The sequence below is a fragment of the Mustelus asterias genome, chromosome 21 (genome assembly GCF_964213995.1).
Source record: "Mustelus asterias chromosome 21, sMusAst1.hap1.1, whole genome shotgun sequence".
NCBI classification, from domain to species: Eukaryota; Metazoa; Chordata; class Chondrichthyes; order Carcharhiniformes; family Triakidae; genus Mustelus; species Mustelus asterias.
This window is the reverse complement of record NC_135821.1, coordinates 30,608,594-30,619,248: the sequence shown is the minus strand read 5'-3', so window position 1 is coordinate 30,619,248 and position 10,655 is coordinate 30,608,594.

Here is a 10,655-nt window from a genome sequence, read left to right as displayed (position 1 = left end):
TGTTCTTTGTTCTTAACGTGCAAACTCCATAGACAGTGACCCGAAGCCAGAATTGAACCCGGGGTCCCTGGTGCTGTGAGGCAGCAATGCTAACCACTGTGCCATCATGTCACCCATATCACTGCTGAACTGCTTAATGCTTTTTAGCTTATAGAAACAAGTTGCTGCATTGAAATGCAGGCCTACCATCGAGATGGTCAATACTGCCGTCTGTGTGTCTCGAGGTGAGCAAACATGGATGGAACTGGCCAATGAGCAATGAGATGGAGAAATCAGCCGATGACATTACTGCAACACAGTCCCACGCAGGACAGAATGAGCCAATCCCACGCAGGACAGAATGAGCCAATCCCACGCAGGACAGAATGAGCCAATCCCACGCAGGACAGAATGAGCCAATCCCACGCAGGACAGAATGAGCCAATCCCACGCAGGACAGAATGAGCCAATCACATGGATTCCAGTGAGTCCAAGTCCAATATCAGTGGCAAGGCTTTGTGTCTGGCGGGATTCCGGTCTTTGTTCTAGAAGAGAATTTCTGAAGGCCAGTCTTGAGAGCGATGGGGGACGATGTTTGAACTCTCTGCATGTGACCAGCAGCCATTATCTCAGAGCAGCACATGGTACAAATCAGCTGGTGATCTCAAAGCTCCTCACTCTCAATGTAATTAATGAATTGTTTCACTTCATCTACAAAAAGATTGCAGTCTATGTCCTTCCCAATAGAATTCACTCAGTTTCTTTCTGCAGTGACTTTTAGCATTCTCATCCAAACTTCTTTCAAAAAGCACACTGAAACCTGGCTGCTGCTTTTTAACCAATATTTCAGAATTCCTCATCACTGCTCTTGCTCCCTCCAGCTCACCATCACACAACAGATATTGGGCAGTAATTACCTGCTCTCAGGGGCCTCGACCAATCAGAGACCAATATTGTTCTGCACTGCCTGTTCATAGGCTCTAGAAATACAAATGGGCCTATCAGTCTCTGATTGGTGCCCCCAAGGCCACTGGCCAGCGTGGGACCCCCCCCCCCCCCTCCCTCCCGCCTCGCCATTGGCCTAAAACCTGGGCACAATGTGTTTCATTGTAAATCTGCCTCTGATTTGAGGAACAGAAATGCCTGAAAACCATTAGCAGCTTGGGCAGAGCACTTGGAATTTCAGGAGAACATCACAGCCGCTGAACTGTGAGTGATGGAAACCAGGTGTGACAACCTACAGCAACTGACCTGAGGCAAACGGATTTGTTCAGGAATACTGGTGAATCTACCAAGGAAACTATCCCTTCAAAAGGAAAGTCACTGAAAGTAAGCATGGAGGTCCAGCAAGCAGTTAGGAAGGTAAATAGTATGTTGGCCTTGCTTGCAAGAGGATTTTAGTACAGGAGCAAGGATGTCTTACTGCAGCTGTACAGGACCTTGGTGAGGCCACACCTTGGGTGTTGTGTGCAGTTTTGGGCTCCTTATCTAAGAAAGGATGTACTTGCCATAGAGAATCATAGAAGTTTACAGCATGGAAACAGGCCCTTCGGCCCAACTTGTCCATGGCCACCCTTTTTTAAAACCCCTAAGCTAATCCCAATTGCCCGCATTTGGCCCATATTCCTCTATACCCATCTTACTCATGTAACTATCTAAATGCTTTTTAAAAGATAAAATTGTACCCGCCTCTACTACTACCTCTGGCAGCTTGTTCCAGACACTCACCACCCTCTGTGTGAAAAGATTGCCCCTCTGGACACTTTTGCATCTCTTCCCTCTCACCTTAAACCGATGTCCTCTAGTTTTAGACTCCCCTACCTTTGGGAAAAGATATTGATTATCTATCTCATCTATGCCCCTCATTATTTTATAGACCTCTATAAGATCAGCCCTCAGCCTCCTACGCTCCAGAAAAAAGAGTCCCAGTCTATCCAACCTCTCTTTATAGCTCAATCCATCAAGTCGCGGTAGCATCCCAGTAAATCCTTTCTGCACTCTTTCTAGTTTAATATCCTTTCTATAATAGGGTTCTATAATAGAACTGTACACAGTATTCCAAGTGTGGCTTTACCAATGTCTTGTACAACTGCAACAAGACGTCCCAACTCCTGTATCCAATGTTCTGACCAATGAAATCAAGCATGCCGAATGCCTTCTTCACCACACTGATCACCTGTAACACCATTTTCAAGGAGCTATGAACGTGTACCCCGAGATCTCTTTGTTCTATAACTCTCCCCAACGCCCTACCATTAACTGAGTAAGTCCTGCCCTGGTTCAATCTACCAAAATGCATCACCTCGCATTTGTCTAAATTAAACTCCATCTGCCATTCGTCAGCCCACTGGCCCAATTGATCAAGATCCTGTTGCGATCGGAGATACCTTTCTTCACTGTCCACTTATGCCACCAATCTTGGTGTCATCTGCAAACTTACTAACCATGCCTCCTATATTCTCATCCAAATCATTAATATAAATGACAAATAACAGTGGGCCCAGCACTGATCCCTGAGGCACACCGCTGGTCACAGGCCTCCAGAGAGTGCAGTGAATGTTCACCAGACCGATTCCTGGGATGACAGGATTGGAGTATGAGGGGAGATTGGGTCGACTGGGTCTGTATTTGCTGGAATTTAGAAGAATGAGAGGGGATTGAATTGGAATGTATAAAATTCTGATAGGGCTGGACAGACTGAATGCAGGGAGGATGTTTCTCTGGCTGGGGGCTCTGGTGTTGTTAAAACTGTTACTGGGGGCTCTAGAACATGGGGTCACAGTCTCAGGATACGGGGAAAGTCATTTAGGACTGAGATAAGGAGGAATTGCTTCACTCCACGGTGTACACAGCTCAGGGACACTGGAGAGGCTGCGGGAGACACAGATAGATGCAACTCGGGCCATGGGTAGGGGTCCCAGAATAGCCATATCGAAGTAGGGGTTCACAGGGTCACTTGTAGGCTTTGCCTTCCCCTCATGTCGGGGCGCCCCTTGCTTTAAAGGAATTGTGCATGGCACAAAACACTTCCTGTTTTCTCCTTCCTGGGTTCCTGTCCACATCGCAGCTGTGGGAGTGGCCTGCCTTAGCAGCAAGAGGATGGGAGGGACATAGCACTGCCATTCTCACATTCACAGTTTTAACAACACCAGGTTAAAGTCCAACAGGTTTATTTGGTAGCAAATACCACTAGCTTTCGGAGCGCTGCTCCTTCGTCAGATGGAGTGGATATCTGTTCTCAAACAGGGCACAGAGACACAAAATCAAGTGACAGAAAACTGATTAGAATGCAAATCTCGACAGCCAACCAGTTCTTAAAGATACAGACTGTGGTGAACCATCGTTGGTTCCCACTAGGTAGTACTGAGCCAGGGTCTGGCCAGTACTACGAGTATGTATATATGTTGCTGTTGGGGTTAGGGATGGGTTGTTCTACTTGTTGCTGTTGGGGTTAGGGTTGGGCTGTTACACCTGTATTATAGTTATTATGGTACATCCCAGTCGGGCTCCGCCTCCTGGGAGAGGTATAAAGGTCACTGCTCTGTCTGGGACCCCTCAGTCTGGGATCGTGTACTATACAGGGTAGCTTCGTTGTAATAGTAAATAAAAGCCTTTATTTCCTTGAGCATCTCAAGCCTCGTGTGTGATAAGCGCATCACAGACACTGTGAGTGGAGGAGGGAGCATTAAGCACAGGTTAAAGAGATGTGTTTGTCTCCAGACAGGACAGCCAGTGAGATTCTGCAAATCCAGGAGGCAAGCTGTGGGGGTTACTGATAGTGTGACATAAAGCCAACATCTCGGTTTAGGCTGTCCTCATGTGTGCTGAACTTGGCTATCAGTTTCTGCTCAGCGACTCTGCGCTGTCGTGTGTCGTGAAGGCCGCCTTGGAGAACGCTTACCCAAAGATCAGAAGCCGAATGCCCGTGACTGCTGAAGTGCTCCCCCACACATTCTCACATTCCACAGGGATGAGGCACCGGGTGAGTGCGATGGTTCCTCCAGGCTTGGGTGGGGGCTCTGTGGGTGAACACAGTGAAATATAATGTCAAACATTCAATATAAAATGGTCACCTATCTACACTCGTGCCTATATTCACCCTTGCCCACTAAGTGCCGATGCTTTCTTAATCTTCCTCACACTCCCACCCTTAAGGTGTCTCCCCAGGATCCACAGCTGAGGGTGAGGCGGCCTGCTGATTTCCACCCCCTGTTGCCTGAGATGATCTTGGTGGGTGATCGTGGGGGGCCGGGACCTTCAGGGTCCAGGCCTGCTTTTGGGCAGCACAGATGTTGGACAGCTGCCCTCCTCGGTGTCAGGGGCTGGAGGTGTGTCGCTCACAGGGAGTAGGTGTCAGATGGGCTGGAGATGCCCAGGGTCCCCTGGCTGGAGGCCCCAGGCTGTAACTCCTGCCGATCCTTTTCCCTGTGGGTTCCCAGGGGCCCTTTTGTTACTCCGTGGGATGAAGGAGCAGCTAGAGTGAGATCCAGACTTCCCGCAATCCTCTGGCACTGACATTCGTGGATTCCCACCAGTGCCAGCACCCTGCAGTCGAAGCCCGGCACCATGGAGCTCACGCACTGAGCCATGGTGTGGACATCACCTGCCATGGAGTGTATGCCCTGTGCCAAGGTCTCCACCGTGGGCGCCACCCTCGCAGTGTTAGTCTCGGTGCGCTGCAGTGACAGCAGCATCTCCTCAGTCAGGAGGGATGGGACTCCGAGGAGGGATGCTGCCATCCCTTCCTGATACTTGCGACTCTGCCATTGCAGTTCCAACAGCTGTGGAATGACCGGGCCCAGGGGCACATCATCGGCCTGGGCCTCAGCAGAATCCTGGGCTCCGGCATCCCTCCGAGTGCCGGTTCCCTGGGACCTCCCTGCCTCCGCCTTATGTGGATCTTCAGCTGTGAGGTGTTCACCAGTGAGTGACCCAGAATCCCGTCTACTTAATGAATCCACCGAGGTGTGAGTATCTGCGCTCGTGCCGGGTGCGGGTGACAGCTGTGACGCCTCTTCAATGGTGGAGCTGGAGAAGTCCCCCTCTGAACTGCTCGAGTCCAGTGGGTCCAGGGGGCGTGAGGATGGTCTGGCCTGTTCCACTGGTCGTGCTGCAAGAGAAGGGAGGCAGCATCAGTGCAGCACAGGGGATATGGGGGGAGTATTGGTTACTCACTTGAAACTTGAGGAATGGCAGCATGTGTTGAGGATTCTCACGTTTCTCTGCTGCTCCCACTTCACCAGCAGCTCAGACGCGCTCTTCCTCCTCCACGGCCAACTCGAGGGCTCGCTCCTCAAAATGTGTGAGGGTTCAGAGCTCGGGCATGACTCTAGCTGGCTGCACCTGCTCACGCCTGTTGTGGTTGAGTTTGTCCTGCACTGACACAGAGAGGGAGAACGTAGGTGGGAGTTTTGCCATCTAAGATGGTGATGAGGTGAGGTAGGCGTGGGTGGGAGCTGGAGTGTGAGGAGCCTAGCAGCGAGTCGGGGGAACATGGAGACTGTGGGAGGGACGGGGGAGCTGGTGCCTGTGAGAGAAAGCGTTGGGGTGCGGGAGGTGTGTGAGGGGTTCAGAGACTGTGCTTCACTTACCCTGGCTGAGCGAAGATCATTCATCTTCTACTGACACTGTCCTTTTCTGGAGTGTGCTGGCACTGACCAGAGCTGCCACTGCATCCCAGGCGGGGTGGTGACCCTGCTGGGAGTCTGTCTCCTGGAGCGGGGGTAGAGTGTGTGCCACCTCTGTTCCACTTCAGCCAGTATCCTGGTGAGGGTCCCCTCTGTAAAGTGTGGTGTTGGTTTCTTGTCTGTTATCCCCTGCAGTCACTGTGGAACCAGTGCTGGGAGCTGTTTATATGGAGCTCCCCAGTGATTGCAGCAGGTAAGTGGTTGCGGGGTGGGTGAATCAGAGGGAACACATCGCTGGAGCAGTGTGACACTTGTGGGAATAAAAATGGTCATTAATGAGGCATTAGATTCAGCCTTTAATCTCACCAGTGTCATCAGCGGGAATCATTCCGTTTTCCACACCGGAACCAACACTCTGCCGTTTCCTGGGAAGATTTCACCCCCTGTAAGGAAATGTCCACATATTTAAGGATCCCAGTAATAGAATCCAAACACGATGGGGGTGATTTCCAGCCTGCCATCACCATCAGAGAGAATGGGGACCAGGCTGAAAATTCAGAATGTGAATCCACCCCTCCAGCCGGTGATGGGGTGAGGTTCACATCCATTCCTGGGTGCTGCCCCCTGCACTGCCAACCTGGCAATACCATCCTGTACCGGGGCAGTGCCAGGGGCAGACCCTTGTGGGAGCCGTCGTGCAGTTCTGGTCACCGTCGGGGGGGCGGGGAGTGGTGGGGGGGGCGGGTGCGGGGGGCAGGCCTCAACATGCTGGCAAAGCCAGGCTGCACTGAGATTGGGCGCCTGTTTAAAGGATGCTTTGATCAGCCCAAACAATGTCCCCCCCTCCCCCCGCAACCCACTCCCCTCACCCCCCCTCTCCCCCCGCAGCCCACCCCCAGCCCCTACCATCATGGGCGGCACGGTAGCACAGTGGTTAGCACTGCTGCTTCACAGCTCCAGGGACCTGGGTTCGATTCCTGGCTCGGGTCACTGTCTGTGTGGAGTTTGCACATTCTCCTCGTGTCTGCGTGGGTTTCCTCCGGGTGCTCCGGTTTCCTCCCACAGTCCAAAGATGTGCGGGTTAGGTTGATTGGCCATGCTAAAAATTGCCCCTTAGTGTCCTGAGATGCGTAGGTTAGAGGGATTAGCGGGTAAAATATGTAGGGATATGGGGGTAGGGCCTGGGTGGGATTGTGGTCGGTGCAGACTCGATGGGCTGAATGGCCTCCTTCTGTACTGTAGGGTTTCTACAGTTTCTATGATCACCCCGGACCCCCTCGTGGCCCCAAGGCCTCCCCACCCAACCCCGCAATCCATCAGCGAAGCCTCAGGGATCTCCCTGACCTGATTATATTTAAATATATTAAAATGAATGTATGAATGTAAATCAAGTTCATGCCTGTGATGAGAGCCAGCATTCTCCACCCCACACTTCCCCCCCAAACAGTCCGTGCTTGCACCGCAGCCTCCTTCCCAAAAATTGGATCCCATCCCCTCAACCCCTCTCCATCGCCGGATCCACCCTCCACCCATCCCCCCCCCCCACCCCACCCCACCGAATGGCCGTCGCTGGCACCCCCAGCTCCCGAGTATGCTCCTGCCCATCGCCACCCATAAATTAAATCCCCCCCCATGAAGCTCCCACTGGTGTCTGTGCCAGCGCTACCCCTTGTTGCTGCCAGGTTGGCATGGGTGTCATGCCAAATGGTGCCAGGAGGCAGTGCCAGGCCACTGCCCAGCCAGTTCCATCTCCCTCGGAGGCTCTGCTCACCCTCCCGGGTATCCCTACAACAGGAACAGGGCCATGTCTGGGGGAACCTGTTGCAAACTGCGCCAATGCGACATCACGTTGCCGAGGTTTGACTGTATGTCGGGGGTCGATATTTGGTGGTGGGGGGAGGGGGTCGAATCATGTTTTTAAATCAGGTTCACACCTGTTGTGGGCGTGACCCTGATGACGTCACCAATGAGAGGCGGCGAACATCCAAAGTTGTGATCTCAGTGGCGAGCTTCGTGATTCCTGGGTTTCACCGGATCCTGAGCACCTTCCCACCCTCCCCCCCCACCACTGTGCTCCCCTCCCTCCCCTCCCACTGACCCCTCCCGCTGCATCCCCCTCGCCCCCCACTGCACCCCTTCCACACCTCACTGCGCCCCCTCCTTCCCGCTGCACCTTCCTCCCCCCGCTGCACCACCCCTTCAACCCCTCACTGTGACCCCCTCCCCCTGCTGTGCCCCCCCCCCACCGCTGCGCCCCCCGCCCCACACCGCTGCGCCTCCCCTTCACCCCCCACTGCGCCTCCTCCCACCGCTGCGCCTCCCCTTCGACCCCCCGCTGCACCCCCCCCACTGCTGTGCCTCCCCTTCGACCCCCCGCTGCACACCCCTCCCCCCCCGCTGTGCCCCCTCCCACCGTTACAACTCCCCTCCCCCCACTGCACCCCCTCCCCCCCGCTGCACCTCCCCTCCCCCCACTGCATCCCCTCCCCCCTGCTGCACCCCCTCCCCCCCGCTGCACCCCTTCCCACCGCTGAACCTCCCCTTTGCCCCCCCGCTGCATCCCTCTCCCCCAGTGCATCCCCCTCCCACCGCTGTGCCTCCTCTTCCCCCCCACTGTGCCCCCCCCACTGCGTCCCCCCTGCTACACACCCCTCCCACCGCTGCGCCTCCCCTTCCCCCCACTGCATCCCCTTCCCCCCACAGCAGCCCCTCCCCCCCACTGCGCCCCCCTGCCGCTGCACTCCCTTCCACTGCTGCGCCTGCCCTTCGCCCACCCGCTGCGCCCACCTCCCACCACTGCTCCCCCCCGCTGCACCCCCCTCTCCCCTCTGTGCCCCCCTCCTCCCCCACTGCACTCCTCCCCTTCCCCCTTCGCCATGCCCTCCCCCCACCCCCACCCCTGGCACGCTTCATGTTTCCCTGTATTGGATCTCATCTGCACCTGTCCACACATTCCACCAAACCATCTATATCCATGAATGAAAATGATGAAGAGCACTGAATCCATGTGTGATCCCATGTGTAATCCGTGTGTGATCCCACGTGTAATCCGTGTGTGATCCCACGTGTAATCCGTGTGTGATCCCATGTGTAATCCGTGTGTGATCCCATGTGTAATCCGTGTGTGATCCCATGTGTAATCCGTGTGTGATCCCATGTGTAATCCGTGTGTGATCCCATGTGTAATCCGTGTGTGATCCCATGTGTAATCTGTGTGATCCCATGTGTAATCCGTGTGTGATTCCATATAATAATCACATGGAATTTCATGTGTACTCTGGTACAGAGGTTAGCATTGCTGCCTCACAGCGCCAGGGACCCGGATTTGATTCCAGCTTTGGGTGACTGTGCAGAGTTTGCACGTTCTCCCTGTGGCTGGGTGGGTTTCCTCTGGGTGCTCTGGTTTCCTCCTACGGTCCAAAGATGTGCAGGTCAGGGGAATTAGCCATGGAAAGTATGTTGGGTTATGGGATAGGGCCTGGGTGTGACGCTCTGTCTGAGAGTGGGTGCAGACCTGATTGGCTGAATGGCCCCTTTCTGCATTGCAGGGATACTAATCTGTGTGTAAATCCATGGGCAACCATGTAGGATTCCATGTGTAATCTGTGTGGTGTTCCATGTGTAATCTGTGTGGTGTTCCATGTGTAATCTGTGTGGTGTTCCATGTGTAATCTGTGTGGTGTTCCATGTGTAATCTGTGTGGTGTTCCATGTGTAATCTGTGTGGTGTCCCATGTGTAATCTGTGTGGTGTCCCATGTGTAATCTGTGTGGTGTCCCATGTGTAATCTGTGTGGTGTTCCATGTGTAATCTGTGTGGTGTTCCATGTGTAATCTGTGTGGTGTTCCATGTGTAATCTGTGTGGTGTTCCATGTGTAATCTGTGTGGTGTCCCATGTGTAATCTGTGTGGTGTCCCATGTGTAATCTGTGTGGTGTTCCATGTGTAATCTGTGTGGTGTTCCATGTGTAATCTGTGTGGTGTTCCATGTGTAATCTGTGTGGTGTTCCATGTGTAATCTGTGTGGTGTCCCATGTGTAATCTGTGTGGTGTTCTATGTGTAAATCGGATTAGACAAAGATCCAATTTGGTTGCCATGCACACTTGGATGAAGCATGGTCATTTGAGTTGGATGTAAAGATGGGGTGGGGGTGTGGGGTTTGTGGATGGGGGCGGTGATGCAGGGTGCAGAGGGCACCCCAATTCCTGATGAGAAAGAGAGGAAATTTGGAAAACAGATGGAAAGGGAAAGCTGACTGGAAGAAGCAACGTTAGGATTAAACTATTTTCATTGGCCTGGGGTCCTGAGTGACTGGATGGGGTAGGTGGATAATCTCTCGCTGACTCATAGTCTAACTATGAGACGATAAGGAGTATTAGCCATCTGCTGGCATTATTTTATTTTGCATCATCAAAGACCCATCAGGTTCCAATTACCATCAGTCTCTGACCTCTTTTTAGGGCCATCAGTCTCTGATATAAGGTTGGATTTCATCTGTCAAGAAATAGCTTGGCTCAGAATTGAATAGGATCAAATGCTCTGTACAAATTTACAATTTTTTTGTTGCAGTGTTTTGTCCAATTTTTTAAAATTCCTTTCATGGGATATGGCCAGACCAGCATTTATTGCCATCTCTAGTTGCCATTGAGAAGGTGGTGGTGAGCTGCCTTCTTCTTGAATCGCTGCTGTCCATGAGGTGTAGGTACACCCACAGTGCTGTTAGGGAGGGAGCACCAGTTAACACTACTGTTCCAATTCAAGATGTTACCAGTAATTTAACCTGTGCTGTGCCTGTCCCAGGAATGTTTGATGGGGACAGTGTCGAGGGAGCTTTTCTCTGTATCTAACCCCATGCTGTACCTGCCCTGGGAGTGTTTGATGGAGACTGTGTAGAGGGAGCTTAACTCTGCATCTAACCCCATGCTGTACATGTCCTGGGAATGTTTGATGGGGACAGTGTAGAGGGAGTTTTACTCTGTATCTAAGCCCATGCTGCACCTGTCCTGGGAGTGTTTGATGGGGACAGTGTAGAGGGAGCTTTACTCTGTAT